Source organism: Protopterus annectens, chromosome 4.part1 (genome assembly GCF_019279795.1).
Source record: "Protopterus annectens isolate FY-2018-M chromosome 4.part1, PAN1.0, whole genome shotgun sequence".
NCBI lineage: Eukaryota > Metazoa > Chordata > Ceratodontiformes > Protopteridae > Protopterus > Protopterus annectens.
In genome coordinates, this window is record NC_056734.1 from 685,339,968 (window position 1) to 685,364,757 (window position 24,790).

A 24,790-nucleotide genomic window follows, 5' to 3' on the forward strand; every position below is an offset into this window, starting at 1 on the left:
GTACTTTGTTTTTTCCAAAGGGGATGACTATGCACTTTTTGGCATTTAGCTTGAGGCCATGATTTTGACACCAGGTATCCGTCTCAGTGAGACCCTTCTGGAAGATGTCTGTATCAGCCAGAGAGTCAGTTATGGCCCCCAGTTTGCAGTCGTCTGCAAACTTAGTCAGCCATAGTCCTCCTGTGCTTGCGTATGTATTTAGTGACACTCTATAGGCCACTCCAGTAGCCTTGCTGTTGGTCACACCTACCATTTGGATAATAGTAACAGTAACAGTAGGATTGGTCACCCTTTGGGAAGGGCCTTATAGTAGCTGATAAAGTACTGGTTGGTGGCAGTGCTAACTACCTTTTACTCTCGGCAGAAGGGGGCATAGCTAGTAAATCTGTGCCGGCCTTTCCCAGGAGTGTGTGCGTGTTTGTATATGAATCAGATCTGAAAGTGTGTGTGTCAGCTATTTGGGCAGGGACACGAAACACTGGTTGGACAGAGAGGGTGTTAGAGGTCTTGGCTTGACTGCTTGGCTAAGATCTTAACCCTATAGCTGTGCCAGTGGGGAGTCTTACTGGGGATCTGGAGAAAGAAGTTGAAACTATCCCCAGACTGACTGTGATCTCTGTGTGCTGTTAAGGGAAATTGTACTTTACTGTGTGTGTACTTATCATCCTGCCAATGTGCATGTCCCTCACTGGTGCTAGTGGTGAGGATTGAGGCTCCTTGATTACTGGGCCAGTGCATAGACATCACAAGATGACTTGCTTATCTTTGCAGCGTCTTTATTTAGATGTCAGGAGTCATTAACTTGGGTCATATTTCTTTCAAACAGTCTGAGCTTCCAGATAAATATTGTAAAGATTTCCTTGACTTTGGGTCATATTTCTTTCAAACAGTCTGAGCTTCCAGATAAATATTGTAAAGATTTCCTTGACTTTGTCTCACAGGATTGTGTTTCTGAGCTGCCTTCTAGATTTTTGTCTTGAAAAGACCTTTTTGACACAAGAAAGATGAATTTTTACCTGGAGTATTTCGTGAACTTCTGCAATCACTCTCTGACTTCTCCAAACAAATTTCTCAAATTCACAGGGTTCATGGCTTCTATAATTCTAATGATTTTCCTAGCCAGGTTACACTTAAAGATGCCGTGGTTTCTAAAAAAAAAATTACATGGACCCACCCACCATTTGCATTCTCTGGAGTAATAAATTCCAGTTTTTGGGTTTTATAAAAAGGGAGTTGCATTGGTAGAAACAACAACATTCAAGTGAACCCAGATCTCTCCTTCTTTTCTCAGACACCCATACCAGTCTCTCACCACAGACTTGTCATATTTTTCTTGGAAATCAGACAGACCTAAGCACATTATCATAAAGGAGATGCTGGCTGTGATTAATACCATGAAGTCTCTGCATCACCTTGTTCCCCATGACTTGCTACAAGTGATTACAGACAATACCACAGTGATGTGGTACATAAACAAGCAGGGATTTACAAGGTCATACTCTCCCGTCCAGACTGAGAGTTAAGTTTTCAGCATTCCTTAACCCTCCAAGCATCTTACATTTTGTTTGAGCAATATATAGTGGCAGACAAGCCGAGCAGGACCAGCACAGATCCTCACAAGTGGAAATTGAGCAAGGGATCTTCTAATTGTTAGGGAACACCTCAAATAGATGTTTTTGCCTCATTTCAAAACAGACAACTAAACAAATTTTACTTCAGGGGTCCTTGCAAGCAGACCTGTAAAGCAGATGCATTTTCATTCCCTTGGAGGGAAATGCTCCTGTGTATTTCTACTCTTTCCACTGATACCCAGAGTAATTCTAAAGATTCAGAAAGATACCCAAAAATCATTGTGGTGACCCCTTTTGCCCCAGGTAACATTGGTTCTCCTTTCTTATGGAACGAGCCAAGGTCAGTTACCACAAGCTTCCTCACAGATGGATTAACTCAGGCAAAATGGGGAGTTTGATACACCCTGATCTCAACTGATTTCAACTGACTGCCTGGATGATTTATTTTTAATACCTTCTAGGAACTTATTTCATGAGGACTTGCAGCAGGCACTGAAGGAGGCAAGAAAGCCTGGTACTAGAAAATGTTATATTGGCAAGTGGAAGCAATTTTCTAGTTTGTGTCTAAACAGTAACCAGGGGCCCAGCAGGGATTTTATTCCAGTGGTGCTGAAATGTTTATGAGAGTTACTTTCCTCTCTGTTTTTAGGCAGAGTCCAGTTGGTGGATATTCCATTGTAACTAATATATCCGTTTCAAAATCATATTTCATTAAGGTGCACTCCTTAATGCTAGATGTCTAAACAATACATTTCCTGATCTTGTGGCATTCCTGCATTTGGAAAACATTCTTGTCTGCATTGTTATTGAAACTTTATTAAATGTAAAGAAAGAACTCCCTTTATACCAGGGTTTTTATGCTTTCAGGCTGAATAGGCAATTGTAATGGAGTCTCCGTATTTGTCGGTGAAAATATTACCTCTAGGCATATCTCAAGGCACTCACAATATGAGCTCATTGAACTGCTGAGCATGCTAGGTAGGATTAATTTTCAATTAATAGCTTGTTACAGAACACTTTCTTTGTCCCCCGATGCCTGTGTAAGATTCCTTGATGTGCTAAGTGTTCTTTCTGTTAACAAAAACTCCTTTTTTGGGTGCCTTTAACCACCCCTCAGTAAAATGAGACACCTACACCTCTAACGTAGGATGTGCCTAAAAATTTCTAAACTTAACAAGCAAAAAGTCCCTTGAGCAGCTTGTAAATAAACCTACCAGAGGAGCACAGCATTCTTGACCTGATTCGTAGAAATATGGTCACTTCTTGTATCTCCTTCTTCAGCGATGTCTGGTCATAAACTTGTGAACCTCTCCTTTAAACTCTCCAAAGTTCCTACAGCAAAGCCCACTGAATTTAAGGAGTGTAATATGTCAGCCTCAACCTACTGTATGGCAAAATATCAAAACTCACTTATGACTGCTCCTTCCCAGACCTTAATACAGCAGCAAGCTTTAGTAAAGAATTCTACACCCATTTAGAAAAATGGATAGAGATAGCAGTCCCTACCAGAATCAAATATCACAGGAAAATTCAAAAACAAGCCACCACCATAAATAAACAACAGTATACCCTCGAAGAAAGAAACTCATTAAATGATTTAATAGATCCAAAACCCATTTTCTCAAGGATAATATAAGAAGCATTAAAAAACAAACAAAAAAAATACCATCAGGCCAGTAAAGGAGCCCATCAGCTTAAGATGGCCTCTGAAGCCAAATATAATTATAAAGCCTTCTTTAGCTATGTTAGAAAACTAGAAAAAATTCCTTACATCACTCGGAACTTAATTAAAATGGATCTTTGTATTCTTACCCAAATGACTTTGCTGACATCCTTGCAAACACATTTAGTACATACTTCAAGCTTGAGACTTCTCTTCAAAGTCTTGAAATATCTGAATCCCTTACTTCCCCAATTATCTCTAAGGATCTTTTACTGAAAGTGCTAACCAGGACCAAAAATATTTTCTTCATTGGACCTGACAATATACTTGGTTGCTTAATTAATAGTGTTAGACATGCCTTTGCAGACATAGTCCTTAAACTGTTAATCTAAGCTGGATATTGGTTTTGTTCGTGGTGAGTGAAGCACTGCAGTACTAATGCCTTCCATAAGGGTGGTCTTACAACCAACTTAGGTAATCACACAACTATCAGCCTTACAAGCCTGAAATGCAAAGTTGTGAATTGTATTATAACTGATCTCATAAAGTATAATATTAGGAATCTTATTAGACTTGAACCCAACAGTTTGACTTCATGATGCGTAGATCTTGTCTGTTGAATCTGATAAGTTGTTTGAAGGGGTTACAATGGCTGTTGACAGTAGCCATGCAGTACACATGGTATATGTAGATATGGCCAGGGCCTTCAACATCCCATGCTGGCATCAGACAGATGCTGAGTGCTTTAAAACTTGACTCCTATGTAGTAAGATAATAGATGGAAAACTGGATGAAAGAGAGACCCCACACAGTGCGAGTTGCAGGTGCTTCATCAGAAAGTCTGAAAGTGAGCAGTGGCGTCCTTCAGGGTTCAGTGCTGGGACCTCTTCTTTTCAGCATTTACTCCTGAGATGTGTAAGCAGAGAACCAAAACTTCTGGATAACAAAGTTAGCATATGACTGCAAACTTGCTGTTGTCACCCTCTGACACCCAAACTCTGCAGGATGAACTCTTTCTAGTAAACTTTTGATGTAGTAAGTTGGGCTCAAACAAATTGCTCCCTTTGTCATACAGTGTTGTATAGACAAAATACTACTACAAACTGAAAATGTAGTCAGGAACTTAGGAACCTGAGTGGATTACTCCCTCTATTTAATCCAGTGGTTTTCAGGAAATCCTTTTATTCAGCACAGTGAAATTTCAAACGAATATCATAAAGTCTAAAGAAGTAATCACTCCCTTATACTCAGCACTGATCAGGCCAGTTGTCAAGTACAATGCCCCCTTTGGGATGTTTCTCACTGAACATATTTAACAATTAGACCCCAAAAGTTCCTTACCAGAAAGATCACAAGCCTTAACTGTGGAAGCTCTATCCTTTTATTCTTTGTGTTATAGACCTTTGAAAGGAGATCTTTGTCTTGCTTACCATACCATTAGAGAACTAGTTGTCTTGGTCCTTCTGTATATCCATAAATCCAATGTCTCTATCAGTACTAGAACCGAGGACCTGAATCTTCACCATCCATTTGCTAAACTGTATTTTACAATGAAGCCAAATTTTGCCTGTTTTATGAAGTCTTCTGTCTGCAACTGTCATTGTAACTCCAGTTTTTAATTCTGGGGAAGAGACTCAGGTCCAGAAGTCATACAGTTAAATTCTTCTTATTATAACTAGACTGGTGTCTTTTTTTTTGAAGAAAGGCAGATGGCTTACAAGTTAACTGGCATATTCTCACAGTATCTATACACAGTGGTGTTCTTACTGTGACTAGATATGTGTCTTTTTTTGAAAAACGGCTTACAAGTTGACTAGTGCATTTTCATCAGAGATTTACTCTTCTCAGCTTATACTTTTCTTGATTTGAAAGCTGAAGCTTAATAAGATGCAGTATCTGTAAACACAGGTGTTCTTTCTTCTAGGATTAAAGGTTTTGAGAGATTTAATAATGTCACAAAACAGCATACAATGGTTTGTCTTCTAATCTGTGGACTAGATTAATTTGGCTTTAGCAAAGGATTCTTGAACGCTACAAGATATTTCGGCTGTTTCAGTAAAGCTGATGTGGTTTATTTTTGCAGAAAAGCTGCATTCCTGTGGTTCCACGTCTTTAAGGGAAAAACCTTGCATAACCAGTGCAAGTGTGATTAGCACATTAAAATATATGTCTCAAGATGGAATACGTTGTGATGCCATAACTGACACTTGTCCATAACATAAAAGTTAGGAATTCAGATTTATGCATAAGTGGGAATTCAGACATACTGTCCAGTTTATACTCCTTGCAGTTTAATGAACAAGTAGAAAGAACTATCCAGACTGTCAGACATTGAAAAATCTCATGAGAATGAACTATGAGGTTTTCTTGTCATGCTTTAGGAATCTAGAAATACTCCACTGCAATGACATTTACTCTCTTCAGCTCAGCTATTAATGGGCAGAAGTTTGAAAAGCAAATTACCTGTGTCAAGTTATGTTGCTGATTTGTGCTATTTAGTACAAAGTAAAGAACATTCTGGAAAGAAATTAGCAGAGATAGAAAAACTACAGTTATCAAAACTGTAGAAGACTACCTGGATATATAGACTGTAGAGAAAATAACAATACAGAAATCACAGATTGACTTGAGTCATTGCTACCTTATATTTCACAAGGATTTATTTTTTGAGAATGAATCCTTTTGTGCATAAAGTTGTCTCAGAGTTACTTTAAGTCAGAGTATTCATCTCCTTGTCTTCCTTCCTGAACCCAGGAATAAGGGTGAAAAGATTCTTTGCACTATGGATGTCCATAGTCAGTTCAGGTACTACCCAGACAAAATATTCAAGTCTTCAGGAAAGCTGACCAGCTGTATGTTTCCTAAGAGGGTAAGAGGAAAAGACAGCTGGTGTCAAAGCTAACCATTTCCTGGTAGTTGTCTCATGCTATGGGTTTTTGTTACACTCACTGTAATAAACCACTTCCAAGCAGGGTTAGGCTCCATTCCACAAGGGCTTTGGCTTTTTATAAAGGGGTGGACTTGAAGTATTGTAGAAGCAGCAACTTGGCCCTCTGTATGCATTTTTACAAAGGAGTAGAAACTGGATTCCTTTTCCAGATCCAGAAAAGCTTTGCTAGGACCATTCTGCAGGGGCTTATGGAGTCTTAGTTTATTGGCCTCTTCCCTTTATTAGGTTTCTAAGCTGTGCTAATATACCCATTTAGCTTAGGCTGTTGCAGTAGTGGTCTATGATTAAGCACCATACAGTTGTGCAAGTAAGTTTCTCGTAACAGGAGATGTTGTTGTAGCTCCCTTCCCCCTGACCCTTTTTTGCTAGTTTTCTCTCTTGTGCTGTCAGGAAGTGGATTTTTCACCTTCTTTGTATATAGTTTTATTTTTGAGTTTGTTTCCTAACATTGTTCTGTCTGGGCTCTTGCTCCCTCTAGAGCAAAATAATACTCTGAAGCTTTTTTGCACTCCAGCTATCATATGGAGCTCTGCTTGAGCTCTTTTGACAGTTGGAGTGCATAGAAGGCGCCCTTTAGCTAGCTGGTCCTCTGGGTAGGACCCATTTAGCTTAGGTTACTGCACCAGTGATCTATTGGAACATCTACTGTTATGGTAAGTTTACTTACACAGCTGTATTTTTTTCAAGAAAGAAAAACACTCTGACAGTCCCCCTAAAGCGTAATGTGCATGTCACTGACTAGAAAGAGACATATTTGTTTTTGTTTTTTTATTACAGGCTGTATAACATTTTTGAGAAGAACGACTTTATAGTTTTGATATGTTACAAATGGAGATTATCAAAGTTAATCATTTTCACAAAGATGATTAATATGAAGGCACGATGCATCAGATTCCTTAGGTATTCTTTCTCTAAAAGGAAGGTAATAATATTTAGTGTATAGCAAGGATAGGCAGTCTTTCTAGAGTAAAATGGTAAAAACTTACCTTTTCTTCTTTCAAGATGTTCACATGCAGACAGACAAAATTTGTGGGGGTTTTAAACTGCATTCATTGTATTTATCATTAATTATAGTTAATAAATCTGCCTATGCTTACAGGATCCTGTCAGAAAAGACAAGAAAAAAAAAAGAAAATAAGGTTTTGGCAATACCAGTCAGGATATTCCTTTCTAGCCCAGTAGAGCGGCTTTTTAGCACTGTTACCAGGGTTTCCTAGGACTTATTTTGTAGTATTCGTATTCTGGCTGCACACTGCTTTTTGTTCATGTTATTAGGGATTAATGCTTGGTTTTCTCTGTGTACAACATAGTGTGTTGGACCCGTCATGTTGAGTGTATTTTGCATTAATGCTTTAGCCAGGGCTTTATATGTATGTGTTTATTTCAGCTAGGGTTCACATAAATAATTAATTACACTGAGTTGTCTGCAGGGGGAGGGGACTGCCACAATCAGAGAAATTATTGCATAATAGTAAGGAGTAATTTCATTAGATACTGTATATTGGGGAGCATGAAGTCATAGTGTTCTAAAACTAATGATCTGTGCAGTTGAAGTGTGTGAATTTTCTAATCTGCCTTTGCAAATTAGGTTGTAATAGTTGTAAAAATTATATCACATTCCCTCATTCCTCAACACTGTCTCTATATCCATGGATGACCATAAACTTATTTCTTGCCTATTCTTGGACCTCTCAAAAGCTTTCGACACTGTCTTACACTCTCTTCTGCTGCACAAACTGCATAACCTCAACTTCTCCTCTGATACTGTTGCATGGTTCTCCAGCTACCTCACTGATGGATCTCAGTCGGTGAGATGGCACTCTGCACTCTCCCCTCCTCTCCCTATAAAAATGGTTGTACCTCAAGGGTCTATCCTAGGGCCTTTACTTTTTAATATCTTTACTAATCAGCTCTATACCTCCTGTCCTCAGTCATCTTTAGTGCAATACACAGATGATTCTGCAGTCATCACCACAGCCAACTCTCACTCTAAGCTCTTCTCAGCTACTCAGGCATCTTTTAACTTAGTTGAAACATTGCTCTCCAACAACCACCTCTTCCTTAACAATAAAAAAAAAAAACAAAGCTGTTACTCTTCCTACCTAAAAAGTTCAACAATATTAATATCCATACAGTCCCTTAATAACACTCCCATTCAGGTAGAATCCAGCACTAAGCTGTTAGGCGTAACCATCGACTAGCAACTTAAATTTGACTTGCATGTTAATAACTGTATCAAAAAGACTCATTCAAAACGAAGGCTCCTTTACCATAACAAGAATTTTCTTACCTCTGAAGCCAAGATTACTCTCTCTCTCTCTTACCTACCTTCTACCCGGCCTAATGTACAATTCTCAAATTCTCACAAATCTTAACTCAGCACTCCTGATCAAACCCAAATCTACCTACAACAAGGTTGCTAGAGTTGCTGCCCAACAAACCTACAAATGCCATCACTGTCTCTCTCTAAAACACCTAAACTGGCTTGAATTACCCCACCAGCGTCTTCTGTTTCAGCTCCAGATCATCCATGCTGTCCTATACCAGCCTTCCTACTGCCCGGCACTATCTCCTCTCATCTCCCATTATTCTCCCTCCAGACCTCTCCGAAGCTCTAACCAAGACCTACTACAAATCTACAAACCCAAGTCTAAATTTGGATGCAACATGTACAGCTATCACCCTGCTATTGCTTGGAATAGGCTCCCACTAGAAATCAGGACCCTCACACATCCTAAACAATTTAAGGCAGCCACCAAAGAGTACTTTAAAAGTCACTGGTTCTGCCACTGCACTCTCCCTCCTTAAGCATCCCGTACTTCTCATACCGTAATCTACGTTCTGCCCTTAACTCACTCTTCTCATTAGCTCTCTAATCTTCCTTGACTACTCTTTCTACTGTCTTCTAAAAATCTTTTAAGCAAATTGCCTCAGAGAAACATTGTATTGTAATTGTCTTCATGAAACTACATTATGATAAAACAGGGTTTTTGTAACCACTTACCCCAAAAATGATATTCATCTTAATAACATATTTCTTTTTATACATCTTGAAATAGTTTTGCTATACTCCTGATTATTGACACTGTATAATATTGTAGTCTTACATAATTCCTTGTAATAATCCTGTAACATTACTGTTTAATGCTAATTTAAAATGACAATTGTTTAAAATGTTGGAGCTTTTCTCCCCGGGACACCTCTGAAAAAGGGTTCTTCAGCTCAGTCGGACAATCCTGGTCAACAAATGTAAAATAAATAAATAAATAATTAATTTCTTTATTTTCTTGGATTCTTATTAATTTCAGGAGCATAGCAAATATGCTGACCAATCTCGGTTTTTTGTTGAGGTAGTAGTGTCTTGCCCATGATGAATTCTTTATTACAAGTACTACTCTGTGTTTAACTGGAACTTAGTATAATGCAGTGTAAGCAAATGGAGATTTTCTTCCCAGGCCTCTCTGAAATGGGTATTACCCGGTCAGACTTTCCCGGTAAAAAACACAAAAATAAATAATTTTATAATGCCTTACTTATTTAGTAAAACAGTAATGGCCTGCTGTTTACATGTTTGACTTTCAAAAACCAAGCTTCAAGTGGAGTTGAAATCTGGAAATTTAATAATACACACATGCTTTCGCAATAGTCAAAAATACTACTTCTTAAGACATAAAAAACAAACCAATCATTGCTCAGTTTTAAATAGAGAAACCAATAATGTTGTAGCCAAGCACATAAAAGAACATGTCAGTATCCTAGTAACAAAGTAAACCTTAAAAGAGCTATAATAAAACTAGCCTAGTAATTTGAAAGCACACAGTAATACAGTAGCATAAAAAACACACCATAGTAAAATAGCATGAGAAAAAAAACATGCATAATTGTGCTAAATAAATTCAAACAAATGTTTACTATAAAGCATGAAAATGCATGTATGAAAAACATATATAAAAAAAAACGTACATAAGGCATGTTCAGGATGTTAATTATTTATGTAAAGATCTAGCTTTGAGTAGGGGTTTCAACGGAATCTTATCATTCAGACCCCTGCCCGCATCTGCCCTTAGTCTAATGATCCATCTTGTTTCCGATACTTCAGTTAAGTTCCTGATATCCCCTCTACATTTGTTAACTACAATTTTTTCCATAACCAAAAACTTAAAAGTGTATGTTAAATCATTGCCAGCTACATGCTTAGCCAGGGTGTTAGTAGCGTTCTCAGTTCTAATGTCGTATATATGTTCCCTTATCCTGTCTGTGACCTACCTGTTGGTCTTCCCCACGTAGAAAGATGAACATTGGGTGCAGGAGACTAAGTAAACCACATTAAATGAATCACAGTTGGCTTAAACCCTGTGTGTGTGTGTTTGCATGTCTTGTGATGAATTAGGTTTCTGTTTAGTCCTTATGCCTTGCTTGTATGAATATGGGAATGGGGTTATGCCCTGGGTCCCCATGACGCAAAGCAGGATGAAATAAGTATTGCAGAAAGAAAAAAAGATTTTTTTTTATTGTCTTCACTATTCAGCATGAAGCTTCCCATTCTGTAACAGATTTACCTTTATGTTAATCTAGACTGAAATAAAATTATAGGAGAATAGTGACAAGTTTTCAGCATATTTTGCTGTCTAAGACTTCAGACCAGAATTTCTGAAGTATTTAGGAGAATAACTAAAGGAGGAACCAATGTGTACATTGCCTTGTTGTGAGCAAGTGAATGTTAATTTTGCATTTCCACTGCAAACTGTAACTTAATACTGTAAAATGATTATGACTGCGTGGAAAGTTATGTATAATCTTAGATCATTTGTGCATGCAATGTTAAAACATACAGCAAAGCTTTAGTGGGTAATTTGCTGAATTTGATAGAGGAACCATTTAGCACTATAAACAAGATAGAAAATAACTTCCAGAAAAAAAATTAATCATAGGAAGACTGCTTAGGAAATGGCATCAGTTTTTGTTGAGGCCTCTAGAGGAAGTTGTTAAAGAATGGATAAAATAAAGTAGAATATCCATCCCTCTACAAGGAAAAGATCATAGGAGGTTACTAGGTTAATGACCCTACGGCTGTAGGACGTAGGTGCAACCCCTGGGGTGAATTTGCAGTTACCCATCCAATTGTCCAGATTGTGTTTGAAGAGGGCCAGTTTGGTGCTCTGCTTGACATGAAGTGGGAGTCTGTTCTAAAGATGTGGTAACCTCAAGAATACAAATCTATCCTCCAGCAAGTTCTATTAATGTCACATTCCAGGTTAAGGCCATTAGAGCGAATAACCCATGTACCTTTTGACTTATGGATATGCAGCATTTCCAATAAAGCAGGGTCAAAGATTGCCTTATATGCAAGACGGAGATCTCCTCTGAGTAGTCTGTATGAAACCAAATAAAGTGCCAGTGATTTCAGAAGATCCTCATAGGACAGGTGCTGAAGACATTGAATTTTCCTTGTGAGGAACCTTTGTGGTCTCTCCAATTGCTGCAGGTGCTTGGAAAGATACATAACCAAAAGGGGCATTGTACTCAATTATTGGCCTGATGAGAGAAGAGCACAGGAAGGTTATAACTTCTTTTTTCTGGAGGCAATGTCCTTGCATATGAGATGAGGAATATAAAATGCTCTTCTTACCACTGTGGAGACATGGCGATCAAAAGTAAGGTTGCTGTCAACCTGTGTGCCCAGGTCTGTCACTACTGAGTGCATACTTAGGGTGTTGTTATTGAAGTGGTAGTTAGCAGGAACATCACTCTTACCAAAAGGGATGATAATACAGTTTTTGCATTGAGTTTAAGGCCATGACTTTGGCAGCAGTCATTTGTTTGTGTAAGACCCTCTTGTAGGATGTTGTCATCGTTTGGAGATTCTATGACTGCTCCCAGTTTGCAGTCAACAAACGTTGTCAGCCACAGACCTTTAGTTTTAGCTTGTACTTCTGAGAAATAGATTTCAAATAGTAGAGGTCCCAGGACTGATCCCTGTGGAATGCCACTGGTTACAGGTCTGCTTCTGGAGGTGGATTTCCCCTATTTTGTGTATATAAGTTCTATCAGTGAGCCAGTTAGCGACCCATCTAATAATATATGGGTTGATACCTAGCTGTGTGAATTTGTCAACTATACCTGAGTGGGGGATTGTGTAAAAAGCCTTAGGTAAGTCTAGGCAGGCTATATGCACAGACTTCCCCTCATCAAGGGCCTTGGTGACTGTCTCGAAGAAGTTCACCAGGATTAAACAGCATGATTTCCCTTTGACAAATCCAGATTGAGTAGGGTCACATGTTTGGAGATTACCAATATCTTTGTTGATAAAGTCCATGATGATTCTGTCCATGGACTTGCAGGTAAGGCTAGTCAGGCTAATAGGTCTGCAATTCCTGGTGTCAGTGGAAGCACCACCTTTGTGCAAGGGAATAACGATGGCCTTTTTCAGTTCAGCTGGGATGAAGTCAGTGCTTAGACTATGATTGAAAAGAGTACCCAATGGTGTTTCTAATTCTTGTTTGAGCCCATGTAGGACGCAGCCTGGGATGTTATTAGGTCCCACAGATGCTGTGTTTTTGACCTTAGAGAGGTCATTCATGACCTGTTCTCTAGAGATATAAGGTAGAGGATAGGGATGGCTTGGGGTAAGTTTGGCGAGGACAGGGGAGTGAAGTTTTCATGGAACATATTGGCTAACAGGTTAGTAGTGTCCTCAGGTTTGGTATCTGTGGTATCATTAACTACCAGTTCGGCACAAATCTAGGCCTTTCCTTTTAGGTTACAGATGTAACTAAAGAACGCCTTATGGTTGTCCTTAGTTGAGAAAGTTAATTTGGATTCATAGTTAGCTTTGGAGGACTTCACAAGAAGTCTTACTTGTTTAAACTGAGGATGGAGTGTTTCCAGTTTGGGGCTCACTCCTTCTTACTCTTAGGCAGCAATTTCTTTCTCTTATTGCAAAGCCTGTTAATGGCAGTTGTCCACCAGACAGGTTTGCTCTTCCTTGAGGAGCTTGTTTTGGTCCTATCGGGTACAGACGAGTCAGTGCAGTTGTTTAGGTGTTTGTAGAAAGCATTTGTGTAGAACTCTGCATAGTTGCTAGTTCCATCTGAGGGGGTGGTGCATTGAAGCTATTTATACTATCCCGTAAGAGGTTACAATTTGTTTTGGAGAAGTTTTTTAGCTTAGTTGGTGCTGGGGTGGGTGAGGGTCAGGTGTTTTAGTAACTTCGAATGAGACTGATTTATGGTCTGAACTCACCAGGGAAGACCTCACAATGGGAATGTTACAGTGGTCCCCCATATTGTTAAGCACCCGATCCAGGATGTTGGCTCCCCTTGTGGGGGTGACAACTTGCTGGTCCAGAGCACTGGAGTTAATGAAATTGAGGAACCTTTGGGCAAGTGAGTTTGTGCATGAGTAATTTCCTCAGACAGTGGCTGGGTAGTTAAAATTGCCCAAAACCATGGTGTTCAGATGCATCTTGATAGACTGAAGTAGATCCAAATAGGCAGAGTAGGTGTCATGATTCATGGAGGGGGTCCTGTAGCTGGCAATGACTTGAATAGGTGTCCTGCCAACAGTTAATTGCACCTGAAGTATCTCCAGGGCCTCATGCTGTCTAATCAGTCTAGATGTGTATTTATCTTTAATGAATATTAATACACTGCCTCCTTTAGTTTTCATGCCTTCAGTTTGTGGTCTGAATGTGTGGAAGGAGTTGTAGTCTCATATGGCTGGGGTGCTCTCCACAGCCTTGAACCAGGTCTCTGTAACTGCACAAATGTCTATGTCTTCCAAGGTGAGGACTGCTTCCAGTGAATGCAGTTTCATGTTAAGACTCCTAGCGTTTAATAGCAAAACCGTGAGGTTGTTCTTAAATGGAGTTCTTACATTGGGAATTTTGTCTTTGAGACGCTGCCTAAAAAAAGGCACTATGGGGGCGGCAAGAGCCTTGGCCGGTAGCTGAAATCCAAGGAGTGACAGATGAAGACCATTTGTGCTAAGCTTCAAAGTCTGTCGGTCATGTCATCCCATGCTGACAGATACTGCATCCCCTTGGAATGACACCAGAAACTAAGTCAGTCTTCAACTGTCGCACTTCAACCACCACCCCAGACTATACCTGTACCTAACTGTAATATCCTACTATTAAACCGTCACCTATGCATATTACTAAAGCCAACACATCAGACTCTTCAGCACATCATTCTTCCACTGGTCTAACAAAAAATTGAATATCGTTAGTATCGGCCTCAGTACCATTTGTTACAAAATTACAGAACTGCATGCTTGGGTATCACATTATACCCCTGATATTTTTGCCATTATGGAAGCCAGGCTTAAGCCTAGCTTTAAAAAGTCTGAACTACTCCCCCCAGATTATAGCATTAACAGAGCTGATAAGACCCAGAATAAAGCAGGTGGGGTAGCCTTAATTTATCCAACTTCATACAATCTTTCTCTTTCCCTGTTCACATAACATCCCCAAATTCCAAAATGCCGAAATACTTATATTACTGTTAAAGCTTAACAACAAGAATATCCCTGTATGGTTACAGTTTATATCCCACCTGGAAATAATATACCAAGTTTAGAAGAAATCCAGTCCTGGACAACTAGTAACATACCATATGAAAATATCACAGTAGGAGATGTAAATATCAACGGACAAAACTTTACATCAGACTTTCCCTCAGCTAGTGTAAATGTTTATGATTGCACATAACTTTTCAAAGCAATCACTAGATTTAATAATATAAGATGTAAAGGTGCAATTCTACAGTGGATATCGATCTGTGATCCCAGTAAATTTTGAATCCTATGAAACATATCCTATCTGACTTAGCGACCACTTCACAGTCTATACCCATAGAAGTGCCACCTACCAACTTAACACTCATCAACTTAAAATATCCTCAAACCTTTCTAAATTCAATAATAATTCCTTCCCCAGTACATTGTAAGTCTTTAATTGGTCTGCCCTAAAATTTCTCCAACTCAGTGAGGTGGTCAAAAGTACTTTAAACAGCAATGTCCCACACCACCACAACCACAACAACAAAAAGAGTGCAAATTAACCAATCTGAAGTAGTTAACTTCATTTGTGCATCAACCTATGGGTTATCGGAGCCATATCGGATCCGAGCAGGCAGTTTCCAGCAGCTAAGATCCGAGCTCCAAGCTCTTCCCCCTTACCCATAACTCCCTGCCATCCCTTCCTGACCTCAGATCTAGTTTGCCGCGGTTTGAACAGCAACTTGATCTTGAGCGTCTGAGTTTCTTGAGACTTCTTGTGAGAAAAATCCTTCCATTTTTTAACTTTCTTAAAGTTTTGGGTGATTTTTGAGTGTTGGAACTAGTTTAGTTTTAGTTTTAGAGTGTTCCCTCGGGTTTTGCGTTTCCTCCCCCTTGTTTCTTAGAGTGTTAGGGTGTGTTTGTGCGTGTGTGGTCTTGGGGCCTAGTGCTTGTGTTTTAGTTCAATGTCTGAGGCCTCCAAGGCATTCTTCTCTAAATGTACCGAGTGTGGCCATTAGCTTTCCCCGGCTGATGGCCACACTCAGTGCGTTTTATGCCTTGGGGTTGAACACCTATCTTCTGGCTGTACTATTTGTGCAGCGTTCAACCCCAGGGCTATCGGGGACCGGAGGTCGAAGCTGATCCTGGCAGGACTCCTGCCCCCGGACTCGGCTCCGTCCTCCGGCCCCTCCGTGGTTCCTGCCGTGGCTGCGGCTGCATCCACGGACTATTTCCTTCCACTGGCCGGGACTCAACCTCCCTCTTCGGGCCAGGAGGATAGGGAAGCTAGGAGGGAGAAGCGCCGCGAGAAACACAAGCGGCGGGCCGAGGCCTCTGCGTCGGCCCTGCCGGCCAAGCGGGTCTCTCCCCCCGGGACGGCCGGGCCTTCTCCTTCTCAGCTCCATTCTCCCTGCTTTTCATCGGGGCTGGAGGAGGAGGAGACCCGATCTCCCTCGAGGTCATTGAGGTGGCACTCCCGTCCCGCCTCGGTGGCCTTTTCCAGGTCGACCAGAAGCCTGACGGATGCAGACTTGTACCGGATGATGAAGAGGTTCCTCCAGGCCCAGCTGCAGGTGGGAGTGCTCCTGCCCCCTCCCCTCCGGGGGGGGGGGGGGAGCTCGACCCCTTTTTTTGCCCCGATAGCTCCTTCCCCGATCCGCTTCCTGGGCTCGGGGTCTTCGGAGTTGAGTAGCATCGGAGCCAAGGGGGTGTCGGCGCCAGTAGTCTCGGGTACTTCTGCGCCGACAGTACCCTCGAGTCTGTTGGGTCCCTTTTCTACGGATCCTAGCTCTTGGATCTGAGAGTTGAGCTTCGGATCCGAGGCGGTAAGTGTGCCTTCGGCTCTGACTAGGTCGGAGCATACTGGCCCTTCAGATCTGATGGCTTTGGCTCCAGCCCCGATCTGCCTGTCGGATCCGAGGGAGAGTCGGTTCTCGGATCCTAGGGGGAGCGACCCTCCTTTGGCATTCGACATGGTAGAGAGGGTTCTGTCGATGGAATCCAGGCCCCCGGCCTTTAACTACGGCTCCACCCTGCACTCCCTCACAGATGTGTCCGACTTCCATCAACCGGCCCCAGGGACAGCCTGCTCAGACGTCCCAGATAGTTCCCTTGTTGGAACAAGATGTGGCTGGTGAGGTCTCCTCGGACAGCCCCACTGAGGAGGTCCCTCACAAGCGCAAGTGCAAAAGGAGGCACTTGGACTCCCCCGAATCCTTGACCAAGGACACGGACTTGGAGGAAGGGGAAGGCTCCCCAAGATCACCCCCCGAAGACATCTCATTTGGAGACATCATGGAGATGCTCAGGATTGGGGGGGGTCTGCCCAAAGCCTACCTCAGACGAGTCTGTGTTCCTGGAGGCATTTGAAGCAGGCCCGTCTACCTCTTGGGTGTCCCCTCCGGCCGATCCTCTGGTAGATCTGATCACTACCAGGGCTTGGAAGGAGCCGGACACTGTGGAGCCCGTCCCTAAGAGGCCTGACAGAATTCTCAGCTCGCCTTCGGACAGGTCTCATTGGAGCAAGGGAACCCCTGTAGATGCCATGTTGGTGGAGGCGGCCACCAAGAGGTAACTGGCCCAAGAGAGTCCCTTGGTCCATCCCCCTGACAAGGAGTCCCGGGCGATGGACCGTTTGGGGAAGCGGATGTTTGCTTCAGCCACCTTCTCCATAAGGTCACTGAACTACATGGCACATGTCATATGGCTCCAGTGAGATCTTATCAAAGAATATGCCGGGTCACCCCCAGAGTCCATGTCGGCAGAGGACAAACAGGTGTACTCTACCCGAATGGCCACTCTCAGGTCGATTTCCAATACTTCTATGCGGCTGCTGTCCCATGCTATGGAAGGGGCCACTAGAGCTAGTGGAGCGGGCGTCGTACTAAGATGACAAGGCTGGCTCCGCCACTGTGATTTCGTGGAACCCTTCAAGGCATCATTCGCTAATGCCCCATTTGATGGTTCTGCCCTTTTTGGCAAGACCGTACGCGATACCTTGGTCTAGAGCGAGAAAGACTGGAAGACGTTGTCTGCCGTCGGAGTCCGCTTCTCTGCTCCCCAGAGGTCCTTCTCGAAGAACCAAAAGGGACAGAAGAAGATGTGGTTTCGAAAGTCTCAGCAATCCCGTTTTGCTCCAGACTCCCCGTCCTTCAGAGGCAGAGGAGGACAGGGTGGACGCCACCCTAGAGGCAGAGGGGGCCCGAAGAACTTTGGGTCCAGAGAACCTTTCTCTGATCGGCCCACGCAGCAACCCTGAGGGGTTACCCAACTGCTCCACTCTGGAGGCAGTCGGGGGGCGTTTCTCAAAGCACCTAGCAGCTTGGGAGTCCATCACGACAGACTGCTGGGTGCTTCGGATCATATCCAGAGGCTATGAGATTCTGTTTCTCCATCCCCCTCTCAGACCCAGATTCCTCCCCGATGTCCCACCCGATCAGAGGGAGGATGCAGCCACAGAAATTCGGTAGCTGCTAGAAAAAGGAGCGATCCAGCACGTCTCCCCAGACCAGTACGTATTGGGCCTTTACTCCAGGTTCTTCTTGGTGCCAAAAAAGACGGGGGACTTGAGGCCAATTCTTGACTTATCACTATTGAACCTGGCAATAGCCAAAGAAAAGTTCAGATGGTCACTCTTCAATCCATTCTCCCCCTTTTGCAGGAGAACGACTGGATGTGCTCCATAGACCTCAAGGATGCGTAATACCACATCTTAATGGACAGATGAGTCAGGAGGTTTCTCCGCTTCCGGCTGGGAGCCAGTCACTATCAGTTCAGGGTCCTCCCCTTTGGTCTCACCACAACCCCCATGGTGTTCACCAAGGTATTAGTGGTAGTAGCGGCCCACTTCAGACTCCATGGAATTCAGGTCTTTCCGTACCTGGACGACTGGCTCCTGACTGCCCCCATATGGCATCTACTCTGCACAGTCAGGAACTTCTTCCTTCGCTTAGCTCCCCGGCTGGGGATCACGATTCACGCTGGGAAGTCCTCCCTGCTCCCGACTCAGGTCATAGATTTTATCGGAGCCAGGGTAGACACAAACCAGCTCTTAGTTTTCTTAACTCCGGACTGGTTGCGATCCCTAAAACTACATGTGCAGGCCATTCTTCATTGTCCGACCCCTCTGGCAGAACTGGTCCTGAGGGCCCTAGGCTCGATGGCGGCTACCATCAGTCTCCTTCCCATGGCTCGCCTAAATATGAGAATTCTGCAATGGACACTCCAAGTCCAATGGTCCTTCCTACGTTTTCCCCTAAGCCATCCTGTCCCTCTCAGCAGGGTTTGCAGGAGTGCCATCTTATGGTGGCTCCAGTCTCTGGACCTCCAAAAGGGGCGCCCCTTCTCTGTCCCCTCCCCTAGCCACGGTGACCACGGATGCCTCTCGCCTTAGGTGGGGGGGGGCATTGTTGCGGCAGGACTGTCCAAGGCACGTGGAACCAGACTGAGACCTCACCGCATATCAGTGTCCTGGAGATGAGGGCGGTGCTGTTAGCGTTGCAAGCACTTCAGAGCCTTCTTCCCGTCGGGATGATTGCGATCCAGACTGACAACATGTCTGTCGTTTGGTATATCAACAAACAAGGGGGAACCAGGTTCTATCCACTTTGTCTAGAGGCCATGAGAGTTTGGGAATGTGCGATTTCCACCAACCGCTTTCTCGTTGTGATGCACATTCCGGGTCGGTCCAACATCCTAACAGACAGACTGAATCGCACCATCCTCTCCACATACGAGTGGTCTCTGAATCCCAATGTAACGAAGCAGATCTTCTCCAAATGGGGTCAACCTTGTTGCGATCTTTTCGCCTCTCCTTCAAACACGAAGTGTGACACCTACTTCGCTCTAATTCCCCCACCCGGGGAATCACCAAGAGACGCTCTGGTGCATGCTTGGCCTCCCGGTCTTCTTTATGCTTATCCGCCCCTTCCCCTGATGCTCAAATTTCTGCAGAAAGCCAGACGGTTGTGGTGCACGATAATCCTCATTGCCCCATTCTGGCCTCGTCAGGCATGGTTCCCTTATCTGTGGTCTCATCTAGTGAATCCTTCCTGGATTCTAGATCCCCTTCCGGATCGGATATCTCACCCCCTGGGCCTACCAACCCCGAACCTGGACAACCTCAAGCTCCCAGCTTGGTTGATCCAGTTCCACTGTTAGTTCGGACTCCCGGTATCTCTTCCCAGGTCAAAGCGATCCTAGTGGCGGCCCACAAGCCGTCTACTAGGAAGGTTTATTGTAGCAAATGGACATGTTTTTCTATTTGGGCTGAACATCAGAACCTAGATCCTTTCACAGCTCAGTTACCAGCTGTGCTCGATTTTCTGTCGGGACTGTTTGATAAAGGTGCTAGCTCTTCCATAGTCAAAGTACAGTTGGCGGCTATCGCTCATTACCACGTTGGATGTGATCTTGGCCCTCTGACTTCATCCAGATTATGTAAGGCCTTCTTAAAAGGCACCTTCCTACTAAGGCCTCCGGTGAAAGATGTGATCCCTCCTTGAGACTTATCGCTGGTGCTCCAGGCCTTAACAGCTTCTCCCTTTGAGCCTGCTGCCTCGGTAGATCTCAAGTTCTTGTCCTGGAAAATGGCCTTTCTTGTCGCTATCACACCGGCAAAAAGGGTTTCGGAGCTTCAAGCCCTTTGTGCCAAGCCTCCGTACTTGATTTTCCACAAGGATAGGGTATTCCTCAGGACCAATCCATCTTTTCTCCCCAAAATTGCTTCTGAAACTAATAATGTTAAGTTATCAATCTCGCCTTCTTTCTTGCTGGATGGGTTCGGAGCCGATACTCGGCTCCGACTCGGCACTTGCTTTAGCTTGAGAACTCCTTTTACCAGCTCGAGGCAACCCTATATCCCATGATGCAAGGCGGAACTACCTCAGATCTCGTTTGCCGCTTAGCAAAAGAGGTCTCCTTTGCCAGCTGAGGTAAGTAATTTTCTTGTCAAAAGAGAAAAGTTTAGTTAGGGTTTTATTTCCCCCTTGTTTCCATTTTTATAGTCTGTAGTGTTACAGCCCACCCTATTCCCTTATATTTCAAAACTTTTTATTTCCTTTAGTATAAAAGTTTAGTTAGGCCTAAACCCCATTGGTTAATCCCTACCTGTGTGTTGTGTGTTAGGGGATTAGTTGTGTGTGTTTGTTGGGGTTTGTGTGTGACTTCCTCCTAGGATAATGTCTAAGGAAGGCAAGGTCTCAGGCTTCAAGAAGTGTGACTCGTGCTGTCAGAAAATGTCTCTGACAGACGGTCACACTTCTTGTGTTTACTGCCTGGGGCCTTTGCACCTGCAGGACTCCTGTGGTTTGTGTCACTCTTTTAGCCAGAGAGTCCTGCAGGAATGGAGGAATAAGCTAATCCTCCGTGGCTTACTTAAGCCAGAAGGTTCTCCCTCTAAAACAGGGTCTGGGAAACCTTCTAAGCCACCGAAGGCTCAGGCTTCAGTATCCAAGCCTCCTCCGGTGGCTCCGGCTGGAACCGATCTATCTGCTTCAAAAGTAGTGAGTTCGGCACCGACTGGTTCCGACACCCTGTCTACTGTGGCCTTGTCGGCTCTGGCTGGAGCCGACACCTTATCCAGCATCGGAGCCGAGAAACCTTCGGCTCCATCTGGAATTCAGGGGACTTCGGCTCCAATGACTTCGTCCCGAAAGAGATCTCGGTCCCCTTCGTTGCAGAGTATCCACTCGGCTCCGGGGTCTCCTCTTTTGTCGGAGTGGAGCCATCGGAGCCGATCTTCGAGATCTTCCAGGCTGTCTGACCACGACTTAGAGAGGGTGGTAAGCAGGCTGTTGAAGTCGCAGGCACTGGCCCAAATGCTCCATAGCCCGTCTCAACAGACTTGCTATTGTCTCACCCTTGAACTTCCTCCTCCGACTCCACACCAGAGTTCGGGCCGGAGCTTCGGGACAGCGACTGTTTCGGCGCCGGAGCCGATACATCCTTCAGCTCCGTCGTCCTCGGCTCCGATCTCCTCCTTGAGGCCTTCCTTGGAGGGATCCGGTCGTCTGGTTTCCCTTGTCGGCTCCGGGGGGGCTAGTGGCATCGGACCCTTGTCCGACCCGCTCTCCCTCTCGGGCTTCGGCTTTGGTAAGCCCGGCACCGACATCGGCCTCGGAGCCTTACCTCTCAGTGGAGCCGGGAATTCCTGTATCCTCGGATCGGGGATATTCCGGCCTCCCGGGGAGGGGAGCCTTTGAGGTGATGAGGAGTGTCCTGGCCTCTGAGCCAGGTCAGCGGTCCATCCCTCTAGCTCCTCCCTCTTCAGTGCCTGTAGACGCCTCTTGCCAGCCTCTTGCTCTCAGGCCCAGGGATCCATCGCCCCAGGTTTCCCCATTGGGAATTTCCTCCTCTTCTGAAGTTTCTCCTGATCCAGCAGGTGAACCCCCTCGGAAGAGGACATGTAAGAGGAAACACACAGACTCCCCCGAGTCTACTACATCGGATACCGACTTAGATGAGTCGGAGGGTTCCCACGATCCCCTCTGAGGATGTCTCCTTTTCAGACATCCTTGAGCTCCTCAAACAGAGGGGAATTGGCCATCCATTGATCCCTCCGAGGATGAGTCGGTATACCTGGAGGCTTTGGATCCCGACCCTCCACCTCCTGGGTGTCTCCGCCTTCGACCCACTTATGCAGGTAGTGGCTCGGAAGGCGTGGCGCTCCAGATTCTGTGGAACCTGTCCCCAGGAGACCATCCAAATTTATCACGGCCCCTACGGACAAACAGTTTCTTTCCAAGGGCGTCTCTGTGGATGCTATGGTGGTGGCGGCGGCCACTAAGAAGGAACTGGCGGATCCTTCAGTACCTGTCCATCCTCCTAACAAGGATTCTAGGACCATGGACAGGTATGGAAAGCGGATGTTTTCTTCAGCGACCTTTGCTATGCGTTCGCTGAACTACCTTTGTCACTTTACCAGGCTTCAAAGAGATATTCTCAAGGAACTGGGTGAAGTGGTCCAGGATCCTTCTGCTGCTGGGGCTCAAGAAAAGATTGCCTCACAGCTAGCAATCCTGAATTCCCTATCCAACTCCTCCATGCGGCTCATATCCTATGCGGCCGATGGAGCGAGCAGGGCCGCAGGCACAGGAGTTGCTCTTAGACGCCAAGCCTGGATGCGGCTTTGTAATTTTGCAGACCCCTTTAAGGCATCCTTCACCAATACCCCCTTTGATGGTTCGGCTTTGTTCGGACCTCAGGTGAAGGATACCTTGACCAGGTGTGAGCAGGACGGTAAAACTCTTTCTGCCGTTGGAGTCCATTTTTCCACTCCTTCTAGACCATATCCCAAGGGTCAGAAGGGGGGGAAGATGTGGTTCCGCAAAGCCCAAGGAGCTACACCGGACACACATGGTCAGTTTGCCCCCAGAGGCAGAGGGGGTAACAACAATAGACGCGCCCTAGAGGCAGGGGGGGTCCTCAGAACCAGGGCAACAGGGAGTCTCTTCCTGAGAAGCCCTTTCAGCATCCCTGAGGTGTTGCCCGGCTGTCCACCCTTGGAGGCAGTCGAGGAAGGATTTCGCTGTACCCAGTAGCCTGGCAATCCCTATCACAAGATATGTGGGTGCAGTCGATCATATCCGAGGGTTACAAAATCCCCTTCGAAAGGTATCCCGTACCTCAACAATCCCTTCCAGACATCTCACCCGGTCAAAGGGATTTGGCAGAACAGGAGGTTTCAAAGCTCCTAGAAAAAGAGCCGTCCAGACTGTGCCGGCAGACCAGGTAGGATCCGGCGTCTACTCGAGATTCTTTTTGGTCCCCAAAAGGACGGGAGATTGGAGACCAATATTAGACCTGAGCAGTCTAAACAGATTTGTCAAGAAGGCAAGATTCCGGATGGTCACGCTTCAGTCCATTCTGCCCTTTCTGGGCAAGAACAACTGGATGTGCTCTATAGACCTTCAGGACGCGTACTATCACATAAAGATTCACAGGCGCTCCAGAAGGTTTCTCCGCTTTCGGCTAGGGACCAATCATTACCAATTCAGAGCCCTGCCCTTTGGCCTCACTTCAGCCCCCAGAGTGTTCACCAAATGCATGGCAGTGGTCACAGCTCATCTGAGATGTCAAGGATTCCAGGTGTTTCCTTATTTGGACGACTGGCTCCTCTCCGCCACCACCAGGTGTCAGCTTCTTCAGACCAGAGACTACACTCTACAGCTTTGCAGGAGTTTGGGAATTTCAGTAAATTTCGAAAAATCTTCTCTGCTGCCTTGCCAATCTATCACCTTTATAGGCGCAGAATTAAACACTGTCAAAATATTAGCCAGACTAACAGATCAAAGAATTCTGGACATCCAAAAATTCGTTCGGATTTTATTGCAGAGCAACAAGGTCAAAGCCAGATTTATACTGAAGGTTCTAGGTCTTATAGCTGCGGCCATTGTTCTACTACCACTGGCTCGCTTCCACATGCGTCTTCTGCAGTGGATGCTATTCACGCAGTGGTCGTACCACAGTCTCCCGATGAGGCACGAAATCTTAGTCACACAGTCGTGCAGAACTCATCTGAATTGGTGGATATCTTCCCATCTTCTTCATCAGGGCCGACCTTTTGTTTCCCCTCCTCCAGTTGCCACAGTCACTACGGATGCCTCTCTGATCGGGTGGGGGGGGCATTATCAGGGCAGGATGGTCCACGGGACGTGGCAACCCATAGAATACCATCTGCACATAAATGTCCTGGAGATGAGAGCGGTGCTTTTAACGTTGCAGGCCCTCAACGACTTTCTTCCCACGGGGACTATTGCAGTACAAACGGACAACATGTCCGTGGTCTGGTACATCAACAAGCAGGGTGGGACCAGGTCCTATCCGTTGTGTCGAGAAGCTCTCAGACTTTGGCAATGGGCAATCTCCTCTCATCGGTTTCTGATAGCAACGCACATCCCGGGCAGGTCCAACCTCTTGGCGGACAGGCTGAGCAGATCCATTCTGATGCCTCACGAGTGGTCTCTCAATCAATCTGTAGTGGATCAGATTTTTCTGCAGTGGGGCACTCCTTGTTGCGATCTTTTTGCTACTCCTCAAAACAACAAGTGCCCGATTATTTCACCCTCTTTCCCCTTCCAGGCCAACCCCTGAGAGACTCTCTAACCC

The 24,790-nt window shown here is 44.7% G+C and overlaps 1 protein-coding gene across 4 annotated transcripts in view; it reads left to right on the top strand.

Moving 5' to 3' along the window:
• The window catches only part of IFT80 (intraflagellar transport 80), a 2,191,035-nt gene that overhangs the window by 824,897 nt on the left and 1,341,348 nt on the right, over positions 1-24,790 (top strand). The window lies entirely within an intron of this gene.